We start from the raw sequence: 20,200 nt of genomic DNA, 5'->3' as shown, positions 1-20,200 counted from the left end.
AGAATAAAATACTGGCGGCCACAACCAGGAATATCACACGGCGCTCGGCGCTACCAACAGAAACTGCAACGTTTAAATTCACCACTCTGGCGTTTGCAAAAATGGAAAAACAGGGAAGTCGACATGAAGAAAGGCAAACCCGACATGTAACGAAACCGAAAGACGGACCAATCGGACACATTTTATTGTGTCACTTACCTGCAGTTCCCATTGCTGGCAAGGTAATCATCGCCAAGGGAGAACGGGCATGGTTTCCCGTCCAGTTCTTGCCCTGAGGGGGATACGCAAGCTTCTAGCTTGTTGACGTACAGAATATATAATAATAAATCAATACTAGAACATAAAGCTTGTAATGCACCTCTTTCTGCGGGGGACAAATATCAATTATCATCAGTAGTAGTATATTAAGCTACAAATTATCATTTTAAACCTGTGTGGTCTCCCTGGTGTGCCTAGTCGACCACCAGTCTCCGTCACGCTGTTCACTCTAACAACAGAGTACATACAGGGTTGAAGACACGGAGAAAGAAAGGTATCATCACAATCTGAATTTAGAGTAATACAACTTTCTTACCTTTATTGGTCGTTGTTGCACGCTAGTGGTCCAGTGATGAATCTTGCCATCCCCTGTTTGTTAAATCAGTTTGAGGTCCAGGGTGTGTATTCTGCTGCGTAAGAACTGACACATATTTAAACTTCCAACTTTTATTTTATAAATGCTGATCGTGACGATATTCAATAATTTTCAATGTAACAGCTTTTACAATACAACATTTCGTTCCCTCTATCTTTGACCTTGTCAAAGCAAGCGTATTACAAGATGTCTCAACACCAACTGTCCATTGCTTCTACACCCGCCAACAACCGGCTCCTGTTCACAGAGCTTACAAATTGTGCAGTACTGCCAACCTTGGTTGTATATTGATATTTTACACATCGCACTTATACATATATGAAAAACATAGTATGAAAAATGAAAAGTGTTTATAGTATAGTTCTGCGGCAATATACCTCATGATTGTCCTCATATTAACAGTTTTGTAACAAAGTAATAATATGTTTATGTTTACGTAGTTAAAGTTCACTTGCTCCTTCAAGTTAATCGACGGCACCGCACATCTCGCCAGCCGGTGGTATCGGTAGTTTCAGTAGTCCGTTACATTACAAGCTGTAAAACTGCCAGCTTATTTACAATTTGCAGACGATACTCTTTTTGGTCGATACGCCGCTATTTTTTCGTTCGATACGTCATTAGCGTTTTCCGATGTATCGAGAGCCTATAAATCGGACTCAAGATATTTCTAAAAATACCAACATTCCTAATAGCAGCATCTGTAAGGCAATGGTTTGAAGTGAATATCATTCCTGAGATGGACAGGGCTGCACAGAATAACACTGAGGTGAATTAGAACGTCGACTACGCTGCATACGCTACCATCCAACATCACTACCTTCTCTGGTTTCGCTCATGAAGAAAATAGGGCTGCCATTCACCCACAGACATTCAGGCATCTCAAAAATGTTCAAATGTGTGTGAAATCTTATGGGAATTTACTGCTATGGTCATCAGTCCCTAAGCTTGCACACTACCTAACCTAAATTATCCTAAGGACAAACACACACACCCATGCCCGAGGGAGGACTCGAACCTCCGCCGGGACCAGCCGCACAGTCCATGACTGCAGCGTCAGGCATCTCACTGAACGTGTTGGCATCTCATTGAACGTGTCCCTAGCAGAGGTCAACCAGTCATAAAGGCGAAGCGTGGACGCATACCATGTTAAGGTCAAATAATAGATGTCGGGATACTTTTTATCAGCCAGTGTATATCAAACGCGCATAGAGCGCGTGAAACCACTGACCCTGCAACTTCCTTGCATCGCTGACGTCTGCGACCGAACGAGACACGCCCTGCGCTGCGGACCGCGTTGGCCGTCCTTGACCGAAACCCGGCGCGCCAGGCTAGCGGCGCACCGGGCACGGGCGGCCGACCCATTAGCGTGATGAAAGGGGCGCGCCCTATCTGGCACTGCTGACGCGCCGCTCGACAGGACGCGAGATCTGCTGCGCGCCGGACAATGCCTTTGTGGTCGCCGGCTCGTTTAGCGGCCCTAGGCCAAGGTCCCCGGTTCGACACCGGCGCGGGCGCGCCTTTGTCCGCCGCCAGGGCGTGTTTGGCCACGGCGCGCCCTGCTGACAGCGTGAGTCAGCGCAACGGCCCCGCCTCTGTCCGTCTGTCTGCCTGCCTGCCTCGGCTACATTGTCAAGGCCGACACACGAGCTCTAATTGAGTGTAGGCGGGAGCCCCTGGCACTGCTCTGCCGTTCTCGCGCATGCAACAATTCCAGGCGGGAGTACAAGAAAAAGATTTGCGCAGTTTATCTCCTTGACACAACAGTGCAGGTGGATTAAAATTCAGGGTTAAAAGATACCAATTGCTGTCATCAGTGAAAGTGAGAGGATTACAGAACTTGTTGAGTGGAATCAGTGTAAGAATAGAAGCCGAAGTAATGGCTTAAAATGTGGGCCAAGGCTCGGACTTGAACCCGTGTCTCTTGCTTACTAGGCAGATGTACTATCCACTGCACCACTCTGACATTTTGGCTAGCACAGCCGCACGGAATACCACAGTCTATTGCCCTCCCTAATACTAACCTCAATGCACACCTCAGCCCATTTTGACGTTCCTCTTCTTCCATCGTCAGTATTGCTAAGAATCTCCGATACTGGAATACCACCCGAGCTTTGTAAGTAATGGGAAAATGGCACCTGTACCTAAGATGCTGATTTGATGTAATCATTGAGCCTTATCTTCGATAAAGGTTCAAGATCTACCCTTGACGCATATTTTAATTCATTACTTCAGCTTCTATCCTTATCGAAGATCAAGTTGAGACCCAGTAAGTCTCCTGGAAAATGTAATTAGGCCTACATCAGATCAACAGATTACGTACATCTGAGGTACAGGCATAATTTCCTGAACACGTACTAAACTGGGATGCTATTCCAATATCGGAGAGCGTTGACAATGCAGACGCTTTAACAAAGGGAACACCAAGATGGGTTTAGGGGTGAACTGAAGTTTGTGTTATGGAAGCCATTGGACTAGGGTATTCTGTACAGCTGTGTTAGCCAGAATGCCAGGATGACGGATGTCTCATCTGTCTAGTAAGTGGAAGTTCCAGGACAAAGTCCTGTCCTTGGCACTAATTTTAATTCATTACTTCAGCTCCTATCCTTATCAAAGATAAACTTGAGAGTATACGTCTCCAGGAAAGGAATCAAGGAATGAATATAGTTAAACAAATGCGAAAGTAACGAGGGGCAATAGGAAAGACGTTAGTGAAAACCTTAACTTCACAATTGCGAACCACAAAGTACAAGCATCAAGAAGAAGCAGACTAGCAGAGGTAAACAGACTATTCTTTGCTAACATGTAATCTAATATCATAAGCTTTAGCCTGAGGTTAAAATATCTGAGGATTTACGTTTGGAGCACAACACTATATGAAAATGAACGTAGGATTTTGCTAAAACGGAAAGAGAATCGAACCATTTCAGATGAGGTGCCATAAAGTGATAGAAATGAAGCAGACTGATAATAAATGAAGACGTTCTACATAGAACAGGCGAGAAAAGGAATATCTGGAAAAAAGTAATGCAAGCAGGGACAGAATGATAGCATATGTGCCTAGACATTAGGGAATAACATCCATTATACTACAGGGGGGGGGGGGCGGGGGGGGGGGAGATTAGATGGCACAGGACAGGAATATGTGGTGGGGTGCGATACATCAGTCAGAGTATCAGTGCCAAAAATGTTTTTATGCGTAACGTTTCTCTCCAAATGCTGGAGATATTCTCAGAGGCTATAAAAACTTCGTCAGAGTGCATAGAAACAATGAAAGTAAGCATTAATAACCTACTTAAAGAACAAAAAAGCAATTCTCATCCAGCCAGAACGGATGAACAAGCATTGGCCAATCAAATTCTTTTCTCCACTACTGTGCTTTTATCAGAGTCCAATCACTATCATGTTAGGATGTACAGAGAAGCTAAAGAAATTCAAAAAGAAAAAAAAAACCGTCAGAAAGGAAGGACATGAAATAGAGATGTTGGCTCTAGTACTAAACAAAACAAACAACACCAGCACTTCTACAGCACAAACTTCCCAACACAAAACATTATCGTATGTTGCAGGAGGCGGATGATGTTACTACCCGACCGTCATGCGGTTAGGATTGTTTAGCTTGCTGTATTTCGAAAATAAACTAACAAAATCCTTGCAGGGCCTGAGAGCATTAGGAGATGAAATGGTAGACATAGTAACATGCCTTAGTCTACAGTCTTCTACCCATTCGACTAAAATCACCAAAAATGAAGACACTGGATTTAAATATTTTGTCTTGTCGTGGTTACTAGATATAGAATGTAATTTTCAAATAGGAAAAATGCAATTAAACGTGCTTGTGAAGCCTTTTAAATGTGTTCTGTCACATAATTACAGCTCACCTTTGAACTCATCATAAGGATGGGTCAATAGAAAATGTGGAGCCTGTAACATTGTGCTGCTACTACAGCCTCATCCATGCAAACTGCACTGACAGACATACAATTTAACTTTGTCTCCGCTAACATGATGCTGAATATCCATAAAACGTAACATCCCGTTTCAGATTTTCATCCCCTGGCACTGAGAACATTGGTAATGGCACTAGAGGGCTTAAGTAAACTTTAACAAGACGTGGCTTATAGACGCATTATTTCCGTTCACTCCCTGGACTTCTTCAATGACCATACATTAAATCCAAAATAACCTCCCTCGTACGTTATTTTTAGCAACTGTTTACATTAATTAACCTTCGTAATGTTCGGAAGAATTACACACATTCCCCATAGACACGTAACGTGGAAATTATGAAATATGATTGTCATATGCAATGTAAGTTCTGTTAAAGAGCCATAACAACAGTTAAAAATTCTAAAACGCGCTTCGTGCATTAAGTAGTTTCACTATGAATAAGTAACGATCAAATATCTGAGGTTTACTGGGGACGTGAATCACCATATCACTTCGTAAGATGGTGTAGTTCTGCAGTTAAAAATATTCCAAGCAATTCACTAATTGGTGGAAAGATTTGGTGCCCTGATTCATGGGAAATCCTAGCGAAGTGCAAGGGAGGTCTGCTAGAACGTCATCCCCCTCCCCTCCCCCTTTCCTAGAACAAAACAAATTATTTTCGGAAACCGAATTCGAATCGTACCGAGGCACCTAGGCTTGTAGAAAGCCGGAACGTGTAAGGATACAGGCTACTTCAAAATGGTTCAAATGGCTCTGACCACTATGGGACTTAACATCTGTGGTCATCAGTCCCCTAGAACTTAGAACTACTTAAACCTAACTAACCTAAGGACATCACACACATCCACGCCCGAGGCAGGATTCGAACCTGCGACCGTAGCAGTCGCGCGGTTCCGGACTGAGCGCCTAGAACCGCGAGACCACCGCGGCCGGCACAGGCTAGTAATATCTGTTCATAGAGAAGTTCTGCGTGAAATCTTAAAAGTATTTCACCGTTCGCTGCCGATGAAAAGCAAGAATACCATAACACTGCTGCCACGATGTGATAAACCTTTCGATAATAATAGCGTATTAAAATTTACTTCTCTGTTGATCTATGTTCAGTATTTTTACGTTGCTTTGTGCTGATGCTTAATGATGTGATGCCAAATAAAGCAGTTGGTAGAAATAGAGAGCGCAGGTGAATCATTCACTGACAACGTTTCAGATTTAGGTTTCCCGCAGTCCCCCAATTCATTTGGCACAATGCGAGATTATGACTCCACAGATGTGACAGTCTGAATTCCTTCCGATCCCCATGTAATTCGAAACAGCTCTTGGATTGTAACTATAAGCTCGGCGAAGCGTCATATTCCAACATTCCTTACGTAAAGTGAAATGTCAAATGTCTGCCTAGATTTGGGTGCACTAAATGTTGGTCTTACGCAGACTTTGAAATCGATGTAATTTTTAAGAAACTGACATTCGCTGTGAAACACTAAGGACTTGTTATTTTTGGATAGCTTTTATCAGGATTTCTCATATCATATTTGGCAGTGAGCGAGAAAAGAATTAAGCTCAGACTAATGACGTAACAGTTTTCATATTTGGTTGACGGGATTCACGAGTTCATTATAAATTCAAATTAAGCAACGATATATGCTACTCCTTATATCTGTTGCTGCAGGGTATTAGTGTCATGTTCACTATGTCGCAGTACGTCACCAGATGCTTCATTAAATCTATTCAGTGATAGATGTACGATACAGAGTGTTCCCCCAGCAACAGCAACCACATCCCATAACTGTTATTTCTTTAGGTATCTGTGTTGCTCTGAGAGTTTAAGTGGTTCAATATTACATTTTTATCACTTTTTCGAACATATTTTCACAGAAGAAATGGCACTTGGGGTAACAAACCGAACAAATCATAGTTTCGCTACTACTCTGTGACGAGTCATTGGTGATGACGGGCTTTTTATATCAACAACACTCGGAGAATACCCTTGATTAATCTCCGAAATTTTCCAATTCACAATGTACACTACTGGCCATTAAAATTGCGACACCAAGAAGAAATGCAAATGATAAACGGGTATTCATTGGACAAATATATTATACTAGAACCGACATGTGATTACATTTTCACGCAATTTGGGTGCATAGATCCTGAGAAATCAGTACCCAGAACAACCAACTCTGGCCATAATAATGGCCTTGATACGCCTGCGCATTGAGTCAAATAGAGCTTGGATGACGTGTACAGGTACAACTGCACATACAGCTTCAACACGATACCACAGTTCATCAAGACTAGTGAGTGGCGTATTGTGAAGAGCCAGTCGCTCCGCCACCATTGACCACACATTTTCAGTTGGTGAGAGATCTACAGAATGTGCTGGCCAGGGCAGCAGTCGGACATTTTCTACATCCAGAAAGGCCCGTACAGGACCTGCAAAATGCGGTCGTGCATTATCCTGCTGAAATGTAGGGTTTCGCAGGGATCGAATGAAGGGTAGAGCCACGGGTCGTAACACATCTGAAGTTTAACGTTCATTGTTCAAAGTGCCGTCAATGCGAGCAAGAGGTGACCGAGACTTGTAACCAATGGCACCCCATACCATCACGCCGGGTGATACGCCAGTATGGCGATGACGAATACACGCTTCCAATGTGCGTCCACCGCGATGTCGCCAAACACGGATGCGACCATCATGATGCTGTAAACTGAACCTGGATTTATCCGAAAAAATGACGTTTTGCCATTCGTGCACCCAGGTTCGTATTTGAGTACACCATCGCAGGCGCTCCTGTCTGTGATGCAGCGCCAAGGGTAACCGGAGCCATGGTCTCCGAGCTGATAGTCTATGCTGCTGCAAACGTCGTCGAACTCTTCGTGCAGATGGTTGTTATCTTGCAAACGTCCCCATCTGTTGACTCAGGGATCGAGACGTGGCTGCACGATCCGTTACAGCCATGCGGATAAGATGCCTGTCATCTCGACTGCTAGTGATACGAGGCCGTTGGGATCCAGCACGGCGATCCGTATTACCCTCCTGAACCCACCGATTCCATATTCTGGTAACAGTCATTGGATCTCGACCAACGCGAGCAGCAATGTCGGGATACGATAAACCGCAATCGCGATAGGCTACAATCCGACCTTCATCAAAGTCGGAAACGTGATGGTACGCATTTCTCCTCCTTACACGAGGCATCACAACAACGTTTCACCTGGCAACACCAGTCAACTACTGTTTGTGTATGAGAAATCCGTTTGAAACTTCCCACGTGTCAGCACGTTGTAGGTGTCGCCACCGGCGCCAACCTAGTGTGAATGTTCTGAAAAGCTAACCATTTGCATATCACAGCATCTTCTTCCTGTAGGTTAAATTTCGCGTCTGTAGCACGTCATCTTCGTGGTGTAGCAATTTTAATATCCAGTAGTGTATAACCACGGCACAGTGCATGACCACTAAACAGGCGTTTCCATCAGCTGGGTACGATTGTATGCGTTCAAAATTTTCAATATCCTGCCAGGAAAATTTCTTCTGAGTTCACTGTTAGCGATGTCAGAATGAAGCATAAACATTAGGTAGTTAAATGGTTCAAATGGCTCTGAGCACTATGGGACTTAACATCTGTGGTCATCAGTCCCCTAGAACTCAGAACTACTTAAACCTAACTAACCTAAGGACATCACACACATCCATGCCCCAGGCAGGATTCGAACCTGCGGCCGTAGCGGTCACGCGGTTCCAGACTGAAGCGCCTTTAACCGCACGGCCACACCGGCCGGCCATTAGGTAGTCTTTAAGCCGAATCGGCGCTGTGTTACATGATAACATTAAGTAACTGCGACCTACAAAGGTCAAAGCATACAGTGTGAGGCAGTCTTTAGACATCCTTTTGATTTACTGCTGAGGCCTTCCATTGTGTGCCAGGTAGAGAGGTCAGAGGCACAACGGTCGAGAGGCGATAGGACTCAGGTTTTATGGTCGTGCGGATGCCCAGAAGCCAGTGACCGCAGAAATGACAGCACGGAGTCGCGTAAAGTATTCGAGCCAACGTCGTCTGTGAAGCTTGCGAAGAAGGTTTTAAGAACCACTGGGAAGTTCTGCCGTGTCAAAAAAAAAATGAGAGGAGACAGCATAATAGAATTAGGACCTGTACACGAGCTGTAGCTGCAAATACATTTTTCGGGAAGCTTTAGAGAAGGCAGTATGCATGGAAGATGCCAGAGGATCAAAGAAGTTATAATTTTTGCTTTTTTTTTTGAGAAACTAAAGATTAACAAATAAAGGGCCGCAAGAGTTATCCTGTTGCTGAAACAGATACTCACCATAGGCTAGCACTAATGAAAAACAAGCTGAAATTCGAGAGATCAAAAGCATCTGAAATGATGGGATTTACAAAAAATAAAGACGGCAAAAACAGAGACTGGCTTGGAACTACATGTTACAAAATAAATTATAAAACCCTTGAAAGAGGTAATGGTATGAAAAGGTAACCGGATGGCTTCAAAGGAGATGAAGTGAATTACACCAGAAAGTTACAGCCACCAGTAATAGATGCTATACTGGTGTTAATAAATGAAGAAAATGTATAAAAGCTGAAAGTGTCAGCAACAGTATAGATCAATCAGAAACAAATAGAAAATGTATAAAATCTGGAGAGCACATAAACAAATCGTTTTAGGTAATACAAAGCAAAGACCAAAGTGATTAGTGATATAGAAGGTGATTGGGCAAAGGAAGCAGGAAACAAAACGATAAGATGGGGAAAAGCAGAAAATAATCCGAGAAGATGGAAAAAAAAATACTTTGCGAAACTTTATAGATTCCCCCGCCCGCCCCCCCCCCCCCCCCCAAAATGGCCACTTTACGACGAGGACAAAGTAGAAGAACATATAGAGGAAATTCAATCCACACGTCTGAATTTCAAAACACTTTAACGAAATGAGAAGGAATAAATATTGAGGTGTTGCCGAACGTCAGAGGAGCACTTACGGACGTCACACAAAACAACGAAGCAGCAGCTCTATATGCTGGTCAGTGAAATTTACGAAATTCCATGTCAAAACATGTAATAACTACACTCACTAAGAAAGCAAGAGCGGATGTATCTGAGAACTATGGCACACCCATGTAAGTGTCACATGAACAATACTTACAAGAGTAATTTATTTATCACTGAAAGGGAAAACTCAAAGGAGATTATGAGAGGGTTGCTTTGGTTTAGGAGAAGTAGGGACGCTCCAAAAGCAATGTTAGCACAGTGTCTTATGACAGAGAGCGGAAGAAAAGGAAATCAGCATTGCGTTCGGTCATCTGGGAAAGGCTAATGCTAGTTCGGAATAAAATAAAACGTTTCCTAGTGTCAGTATTGTATTAAATACTGGCCCAAAAGAGTAATCCTTTCTTATTAAAAGAAAGATACACTCGGACAAAATCAGAAAATAGGTAAGACCTGATTGCTCGTTGTCAACACTGCTATTTAATTTGTGTTTTAAAGAGGCAATGACACGATGTGAGAGATTGTCATGGGTGTAAAGTCATTATGGTACTGTCTGCTGATGACGTACCAAAGAGTGTCAGAAGTGAATATAAATTAAGTCGGTGCTTAATAAATTGAAACATTTACTATGCTAGATGGAGGAATGTTAAATTTAGCAAAATTTACCCTCTACTGCAAGAGTCTCATATATCTATGTACTACAACAGAGAAGAGAATTGTAAGAAAGACGTCGGAGCAGTGATACCAAAACGCAAAAGGAGTTCCAATAAATTGGAAAACGACGTAACATCCAGAAATATGACCCTTAAAGCCAGAAAACGATTCAAGCTTCCTTGGTCGGAAGCACGGATATGTCTAAATGGAAACGTGAATAATGGAAAAGACAGAAATGAAACAATTTAAAGTCTTTGAAATGCTGTGTTAGAGGAGAGTATTGAGAATTATTCACAATGATCGATTAAGAGATTAAGACGTACGGCCGGGTGTCAACGAGACAAAAATATCTAATAAAGAACATAATGTGTCGAAGGTGGCTTACCGCATTTTACATGAAGTGTTGTTGAAAACTCTAGTCTAAATTATTGTGAAAGTAAAGAATCACAGGTGTAACCAAGATATCTGTACACAATGCACTTCGTTTATGTAGGACGTGGTGGTTATATTGATGTCAAGAGAGTAGATAGCACTGGAGAACTGCATCGACAACCAAAACAGCAAAAATCACAATATTGTAAGAAGATAAGGCAACTCTAATGGTCGTCTGTGGACATGTGGTGTCATGTTTTTTGGTTGCTTTTCCTTGACAGATTTCAGTTCATAAGTTTCGGCCGTTGACAACATGAGCTTAAATGTTCATTAAAACATTTCGAACAAAATTATCTTTCTAGTGCTATGGAAACCGTAAAGAATGTGGCATTTTTTCAGGATGATAACGCTCATAACCACAACACAAGAACTGTTACATGGGGGTTGTTTTCTCGGGCTAGCATAACCAAGGTCTCAACTGTATCTCTCGGTCGCCTTTGGAATGGAATATGGATTGCGCACTAAATAAGTTCGTTCAAAACGAGGAAAGAACAGTTCTCCAGCTTCAAGAAAGAAACGATAGAAGTCCGACTTAACGCATCAAAGCTTAGGAGAAATTGCCAAATGTTATCTGCGCTGTTAAAACCCTTTACGCGTCGAAAAGAAGGAGTAGCCAGTGATTCCCTAGAAACGGTAATTGGTAATGACAAGGATCATAAAATATAAACGTTCATTATTATCAGTGAAGAGCGTAATGGCCGAGACAATGGAATATTATCTAGGGAACAGTCACAGAAGCACTAGTTTTCAGAGATTCATTAACGTTAACCATCGTTTTCGAATAAAACTCTGTAATTTGTACACAGCAACATCTCGTGACTGTACGGCCAGTTAAGAGTTATTGAGCATTCTAGGCCTCAGCAACTCGTTACAACCAACCAGTTATCCGGAGAACAAATGCGTCGCTATTTAAGTCGACAGTTGTCAGCAGCGCAGTCCCTTCAACTAATGTGCAGCCAGTGGTTACCGAGTAAATGCGACGCAGCAAACGTCGGCCACTAAAATATTAACGAACATGATTCACTGTTGTACAGTAATATCTCTATATGAAACAGTAATAACTCTACAATCGCGAAATTGCGAATATACTACTATATCTTACGAAGAAAGGAAGATTATATTTAGCTACCTACCTGCTCCATAGTGAGATGATCCTTGGTGAGTGGAATACGTCAGAGAAACAAAACTAATAACATAAATTTACGAAAGAATTCCTGTACTCATATTCCTTGCATACATCGTAAGTGAGATAGTCCTCAAGGATGAGCAAAAAAAAATTTTTTTAATTTGCAAATTTACATACTAATTTATAAGCTTACATTTAAATGTATACATATTAAAGTGTTTCAGATAATTCTTATGCTGTTATAGCCAAGCATCGTAATATCTAACCAGTTTGCAAGGGTTTCTTATAGAGGTCGCTTAACTATCATGAAGCCGTGGCAGTTTAAGGTACTTCATGTCATCCATGCTATGAAACTTAATTAATAAAAGTTACACCAATTATTTCTACCAAGCAATTCGCCAATCTAGAATATCCAGCTCCCCGTAAAATATAATTGAGCTATTGGTTTGAAAGATATATTACTTAACGTAATGACTACCAGTTTACGGACCATCTACGGCGGGCTACTCCCCATTGTGAATATCCCTCCTGAAGCACTGCGGCACCACTTTCGGTAACATCACATGAGGTGCAACGTGTGTGAAATCCAGAATTAAGTATCTTGTTGGAGCCCTGCTCTGAAAAAAATGTTGCAAAAAGTAGCGGTGATGTAAAGTTCGTAGTGAACACGACTCTCCGTCAGTGATCTGGATTAATCATAGACCTCTCCGCACAGTCTCTTGGAGTGCCTGTGTGTGACTCTCTGATGCTACATCCACCGGACATGATGTTTAGGCTCATCGTCCCTTTTAGACGTGCCGAGGGTGGTAGCGCAGCGTATTTCTCCCGTCTGCTCTGTCAAATTGCACATATCTGTACAATAGAAACCCGCCAACACAGTGGCCGCACTAATCGATTAAGTTATATCCATAGATAATCTTTTCGATTTGTGTTCAGTGTTCAGACTATCACTAGCGAAAAGGACATTCCTGTCCAAGAGAGATCTACTATTATCAAGCATAGGCCTTAATTTCAGGAAGAAATTTCTGAGAATGTAAGTTTGGAGCATACCACAATATGGTAGTGAAACAGGGACTGTGGGAAAACAGGAACAGAAGAGAATCGAAGCATTTGATATGGTAAGGAATAAGGTTTTAAGCAGAATCGACGATCAAAACATGGAAAATATTGACGAGAGAAGAGACAGAATGTTAAGACATGAAGGAATAACTTCCATTTTACTAAAGGGAGCTGTAAAGGGTAAAAACCTTAGAAGAAGACAGAGATTGGAATACGTGCATCACATAATTGAAGACCTGGGCTGAAAACATAAAATAAAAATGTTATGATGCGAAACGCGTAATTTGAAACTGGGGGAGTTGCTGATGCAGTCGCAAACGCTCTGGGCTTAGATTCTAGTGCAGTGGACTTATCCGGTATTTAAGATTTAAATTTATTGTGGTTTACACAAATCGATCATAGCGAATGTTGGGATGGTTCCTTTGAAGTGGACAATACACCTTTTCTTCATAATCTTTTTCTTCCTCAAGCGAGTACTCCTATTCTAATGGAGACGTTGTAGACGGGACGTTAAACCCCAGTGTTCTTTTCTTTACCTTAATATTATTTGAAGACTAGCTACTAACATTTCTTCAAAATATTCCATAATGGCATATTTCTGAATCACTTTTGTTATAGTGATGGCGTAATACTGTTTGTCCATAGTGCACACAAGTGTCACAGACAAACGGAAAATGACAGCATTAACTGATAAGTTGCTGTACTGACGGCATATGAAAAATAGTTGACTGGAAATAGAAAAATAAGCAGAAGAATAAAATGTTCTGGAATTATTATGGTAGATGAAAGTTGAAAACTAAGTTTCCTATGCACCTCAACATGAAACCTTGCAATAAGCGTTTGCTACCTGTAATAGTTTTGCCAGTAAGGCATTGACTTTTAATTGAAATATAGTCAACAACTGTAGGTTTCTCATTGCTCAGTGGAGAAGACGATGATGATTGTTTCTAGGACGTATGAGAAAAACCAGGAAATGAAACAGAGAACAAAAAGGATAAAGACGTAATTACTGGTGTAATAGAAGTGAGATGGTGGCAGTAAGTGAATCGAAAGGACCAACAAAGAGCGAGGGTTCCTGTTTTATTTAGAAATAAAAGGTCAGATCGTCGCGAAATTGAAACCACAGTGAATCCGATGAAGCTTTGCACAGATGTGTTGCGCAGCATCTAGTATGGCAATCGATCGCGTCACATCGCACCTTTCAGTCATGAGTGTGCACACACAGTGACCACACCAAAAAGGCTTAGACCAATTGTCTCCCGCCAAATGTGGAGCTTCTTCAAGCTGAGGGGTTGCCTCTGAATTCCATACAACCAACATATTTGTCGTGAGCGACAGCAAAGTGCGGCAATGGTTAAGGGTTAATACAGAATAGGGTCATCTGCACCTGCTGGATCAAAGAATGATGTATCTAAGTTTCGATCAGTAAATAATATAGTAATAGCACCGACTAGTTCTGGAAGTAAAGAAGGAGAAGAAAGGCCATAGTAGCAGCTGATCATACAAATAATGGTGTTTTGATCAAAACCCATTCTTTCGGGTCATATATTAATTGCTGTTGTAATAAAATTTACTGCTCGTAGAATAGATAAAAAACCTGTAGTGAGAAAACGGCTAGATCTACTGAGGCTCCACCATGAGCAATAGCTGCTGCTAGTGGGGCGGGGTGGGGTGGGGGTGGGGGGGGAGGGTCTGTTCACCCCAACTTAGAAGCGGGTGGTACAGACGTTCAGGATGTCAGCGGTCCAGGGAGGGAAGCAGGTGTCAACTGATGATCTTGTTCAGCAAGCACATCAGGTGATTTCAGAAAATCGTCTACGATAGGCAATTCAGAACAAGCGAAGGGGAATGTTGTCATCAGGCATTACTGTCCTCCGTCACGACAATATTCGGCTGCTCACTGTAGCTGCAGCCAAGACGATCCTGCAGGAAGTTTTTGGTCAACCACCGTACAGCCCGGACTTGACTCTCTTTGATTCTCATCTCCTTGCTCGCATGAACTGCTGGTTATGTGGCACAGCATTTTTGGCACAGACAACGAGCTGCCGCCCTGTGTAGATAATTGGTGAAAATGACTGTCCGCTATTTTTGATTTTCACTGTGGCTATCACTTCGAGACCAACCAGACCTTGAAAGGGAAATTGTGCTCGTATTTTGCTGGATACGATAATACTCAGAAGACAGCTTAATGTAACATGGTTAGATGACAGTAGAAAACATGCAACTGTGGTGCCACCGCCAGACACCACACTTGCTAGGTGGTGGCCTTTAAATCGGCCGCGGTCCGTCAGTATACGTCGGACCCGCGTGTCGCCACTATCAGTGATTGCAGACCGAGCGCCGCCACACGGCAGGTCTAGTCTAGAGAGATTCCATAGCACTCGCCCCAGTTGTGATTTTGCTAGCTATGGTTCACTGACTACATACGCTCTCATTTGCAGAGACGACAGTTTAGCATAGCCTTCAGCTACGTCATTTGCTACGACCTAGCAAGGCGCCATATTCAGTTACTATGTCTTCTGAACAGATAATATTGTGACTATTGTACCGTCAAGAGCGACGTTCATCATTAATGGATTAAAGTATCAAACTAATTATGTCCGCTTTCTGAATTCTCATTCCTTGTCATGTTCCAGACCTCTCGTCAGTATAGTTCTTCCCTCCTCACGCCAGCCTGCGTGAGCTAAAACGCGTGCATTTCGGCCTCCACTAGTAACACGGTGTTGGCACTTCTGTCAAGACAACAGCAACAGCAACAACAACAACGTGAAATAGTGTAGTGGAAGATAGTAACTTTTGTAAAAATATAGAGGGCGCAGTGACTGTCAAATGGAAGTAGATAATGATGATGACGATAGTTATACGACTATGTGTTTGCATGAGGGCGTGGCGACAATACGTGAGTTCTCTTCCGGCATGAACCGTGTGCTGCTTCCAGTGATCACAGTGGACAAGAAGCAGTTTAAAGTGTGACGTTCGCAGTACGTCACTTTCGCCACGAGGAAACAAGTTGGTGGCTTGGTGTGTGTGTGTGTGTGTGTGTGTGTGTGTGTGTGTGTGTGTAGTGACACTAGGTTTCTCTGCTACGCAGCTTGCGATGAAAGTGTAATGGAATGCAGGGTGCTGTCCCGGGCCGGAACAGCACATAACCACACCTGCCGCTTGGCGGCGTGTCAGCAAACAGTCCAGCGGCCCTCCGGCTGCATCTCTTCTCTGCATGCTCACGCGAGGACTTTCGTAGAACGCAATACACTTGTAGAAGAAAGTATCGGAAGCAAACAGTACAAAGTTTGACCTTTAGGAGGTACTTAAATGCTCCAAGTCACTCGAGGCGACAGCGGTGCGCGCACACGAGAAAGCTCACCCACCCGCCCTGTAGCTCAGTCCTGTTCTACGCGTAGGAGAGCGCGCTGCGAAAGAAAAAGAGGAAAAAAAGGTAACGATACGAGAAACAGGGCAAGCAGACCGCTACCGACTGGCGGTACAGCCGTGACCTTGTGGCTATCAAATTCTTAATAAAACAGCATGTCGCCAACCCATAACGCTCAGAGTGTTTGCGCAACATCGCCGAGTAAGGGATCGCAGTGGTTAAGGCAAGGACTTAAATTCAGAAGTGCCCGAATTCGAATCCTCTTTCAGCCATCCGCATTTACGTTGCCGTTGTTCCTCTCAGTCACTGAATGCTAGATAACCGCCCCAGCTTCTCATCGACAGCACTATATCTCTTCGACTGCATCACTTGTCTGGCATAGAGGTAATAAGTTGTATACCGAACTTCTCTCGTAAACCTTGCGGCAGCGCGGTTCTTTCAGTCCCTTTACGACGAACCTGCACCAACATGTGAACATTGTCTCGGCAGATCATCAGTAGGAAAGCCGAGTGAAACCTACTGTACTTCGACGTGAACCAGGCTGCAATTTAAGTCACTAATCTACGTTGCGGGAGAAACACGAAATGAGAGTTTGGAAATTTTGTCCTCAATTAATATATTCTGAAACTTAGGTGAACAACTTCCACTGCCAAGCCTGTGCTAGTCTTAACACAGTCACTCACAATCCCTTTCACTCACGTAAGCAAGTTTATGGGGTTGTATTTCCAGAAAACGTAATAGCTACAAAAATACTGATATTTTTTGATTGATAATGCTCGCCAAATATTAAGTCTGTCAGTACCAAATGCAGTCACAGTTTTTAGCCACCGACCTGCTCAATACGCCACGTGGAATATATGTCTCTTCTCGTCACAAAATTCACTTAAAAATTCCGAAATTTCTACACACACATCGGAATAATTATACCGTCACTTTCCAACACTTTTGATGTATGAAATACTGCTAGACCCGGCAACTTATCGTTTACATCGGAACTACTATTGCACACGTCTGATCTCTTTCATGGCTAGCCTTCGACTCCCTCTACAATACTCGTAAGTCCTCTCTACCAGCAGAGAAAGGCGCGCGAAGAATATTGCTTTACCATTAGTCAGTTTACTCAACAGCCAATAGCAAAACAACACTCTCCCGCGTCAGTCCACGCTTTTCATCCATAACCAATCGCAAAAGAGTAAACCTCACGACTGCACTTTTTACCGACGTAATTATCTGATATGCTGAAGTTTTGTTTATGCATAAAGTTATTTATTATTTTTATTTATACCTGAATTAACTTTCCCTTTACCATAAGCTTACTTTACAAATCTGTTCTACAAAAATCCCCTTTGCCCATATCCATTCTTCTTCCACATGTTCCCACACTATATCCTACTACATAGCTCGTTAAACAATTTTCTCCATATCGACCTCAAACCACTTTCAAGCATAACTCGTACTGCTAAAACACATTTACAACATTTTACATACATAAAAAGACATATAACACTTTATGAACATGCTAGAACAGTTTATGAAAAACATTCAATTACTCTAGTGGGCACAATCGAAACTAAAATCAGTCCCCTATCCAATACTGTCCTCTATCGGCTGACACATAAACTACGTGCGCGTCCAGTCTCGCGTCACCATCTGTCACTATCCAGCTCTGAGACACATCTCCCACTTAACCGCCTTCACGGCAAGATCGGTATACGGCGCTACTCCTCAACCTGCCTATCTATTAGTAAGAACTGTATCACAATTTCTGCGGTACTTACAGAGATGATCCTTCAATACAGACGGAAAAATACGGACGGGGACTTCAATTTATCTAGTTCAGCCAATATTAACAGCATATTTATAATTTAAACTCACAAACCTTCCTCGTCAGACAGGCTACGTGTTAGTGAAAAATGTGCCAAAATATTTTCAGAAATTCCTGAGATTAGCGTTCACATACAGAGAGAAAAACGTGGTGGTGGACTTTAATTTATAATACATGTACAAGATAAGTGTAGATGTATATACTCTGGTCAAACTTCGTTGCTCTCTGAAGTTGCCTTGACTGTTTACTGTTGACAGTTAGAGCCCAAACCACGTTCAATCAGAGTTTACGCTTCGTCTCCAATGACATCGCCGTCTGCATGGTGTTAAATACTATTCTTCATCCGTCCCGTATCTTCTGATTCCATTGAATCTCTGCGTTTCTGGCATACCACTGTTTACGGATTTGTTTCCATAGAGTAGCGTGTAGTATGCTGCAATATTTTGTCATTTTGCGATAACAGAATACGCTTGTCACTTAAAATCCCTTAACTACTTTTCCGGAGTCAGGAGTGTATTTTTGAAACTAGTCTAGTTTATTCCTGTCCCCTGTTTCAGAGTATTTACGTATATAAGCGACTAGAACTCTGACAAACTGGTGTGATAACTTTCCCAACATTTTCGTGTTAAGCCCTTGAGTTTATAACAAGGAATGGTAGTTATTCAGGCTCATAATGGCGTATCCGAGTTTTATCTGCAGTAACACTGTTGTAGAGAAAAAAGCACGTTCTCGTTGTTTTCGAAATTACTTGTTGATTCAGGTGCCAATTATCTTAAAATATTCGTCTACACGCTTCTTATGGAAGCCAGTGGTTGCTGCCGAAAGTCATCCGAGTATGAGTATTGATATTATGGGACATAAACACCTCTTTATCCTGAGTCACACATTGTTTTAGGTGGTGTGTTTTTTAATGTGCCAACGGCCTTACCGCAGTGGTAACACCGGTTCCCGTCAGATCACCGAAGTTAAGCGCTGTCGGGATGGGCTAGTACTTGGATGGGTGACCATCCGGTCTGCCGAACGCTGTTGGCAAGCGGGGTGCACTCAGCCCTTGTGAGGCAAACTGAGGAGCTGCTTGATTGAGAAGTAGCGGCTCCGGTATCGGAAACTGACATACGGCTGGCAGAGTGGTGCGCTGACCACATGCCCCTCCATATCCGCTTCCAGTGACGCCTACGGTCTGAGGATGACACGGCGGTCGGTTGGTGCCGTCGGGACTTCATGGTCTGTTCGGGAGGATTTTAGTTTAGTTTTTAGTTTTTTAATGTGAACATATTTTGGTCAAAACCAGAATGACAACTAATTCGCGCTAATTATACTCAGCTTCATTTGCCCTCTGTGATTTTGCTATTCTAAAAAATTGAAAGAAAAAAGATATAGTATGGGTGGGACATGGATCAGTGGAGAAATTTTAATCATTGTTTGCATCAAACGCTTAAGATAAGTGCATTAACCCATTGTATTGTATGTTAACCGGGGACCTAGAAACGACGGAGAGGCCCCGTCCCCGCCACAGCCGCAGTGGTCCACAACCCCACGACGACTACCGCAGTAGCCGGCCGGTGTGGCCGTGCGGTTCTAGGCGCTTCAGTCTGGAACCGCGTGACCGCTACGGTCGCAGGTTCGAATCCTGCCTCGGGCATGGATGTGTGTGATGTCCTTAGGTTAGTTAGGTTTAAGTAGTTCTAAGTTCTAGAGGACTGATGACCACAGATGTTAAGTCCCATAGTGCTCAGAGCCACTGCCGCAGTCCACTTCACGCCTCAGCCGCCCCACACCGAACCACTCTTTCAGGGTTATTGAGCACTGCGGCACCCAGTGGACACCCCCCACCCCAGGGAACGTCTCATACGAGTGCAACCCATATGTTTGCGTGGTAAAGGTGGTGTACGCGTACTTGGAGAACTTGTTTGCGCAGCAATCGCCGACATAGTGCAGCTTAGGCGGAATGAGGGGAACCAGCCCGCATTCGCCGAGGCAGATGGAAAACCGCCTGAAAGCCATCCGCAGAGTGGCCGGCTCACCGGACCTCGACACTAGTCCACCTGGCGGATTCGTGCCGGGCACCAGGCGCTCTTTCCCAATTCGGAAAGCCGTGCGTTAGACCGTTACCCGTACTGAAAACATTTTGGAGTTGATGACAGATGTGAGAGATCAG

The 20,200-nt window shown here is 43.1% G+C and overlaps 1 protein-coding gene and 1 pseudogene across 2 annotated transcripts in view; both read left to right on the top strand.

Moving 5' to 3' along the window:
* The window catches only part of LOC126244856 (ras-related and estrogen-regulated growth inhibitor-like), a 619,627-nt gene that overhangs the window by 303,359 nt on the left and 296,068 nt on the right, over positions 1-20,200 (top strand). The window lies entirely within an intron of this gene.
* LOC126209584 (5S ribosomal RNA) lies at positions 18,957-19,074 on the top strand (annotated as a pseudogene).

The sequence above is a fragment of the Schistocerca nitens genome, chromosome 1 (assembly GCF_023898315.1).
Source record: "Schistocerca nitens isolate TAMUIC-IGC-003100 chromosome 1, iqSchNite1.1, whole genome shotgun sequence".
Taxonomy (NCBI): domain Eukaryota; kingdom Metazoa; phylum Arthropoda; class Insecta; order Orthoptera; family Acrididae; genus Schistocerca; species Schistocerca nitens.
This window is presented reverse-complemented; position numbering and strand designations above follow the sequence as displayed.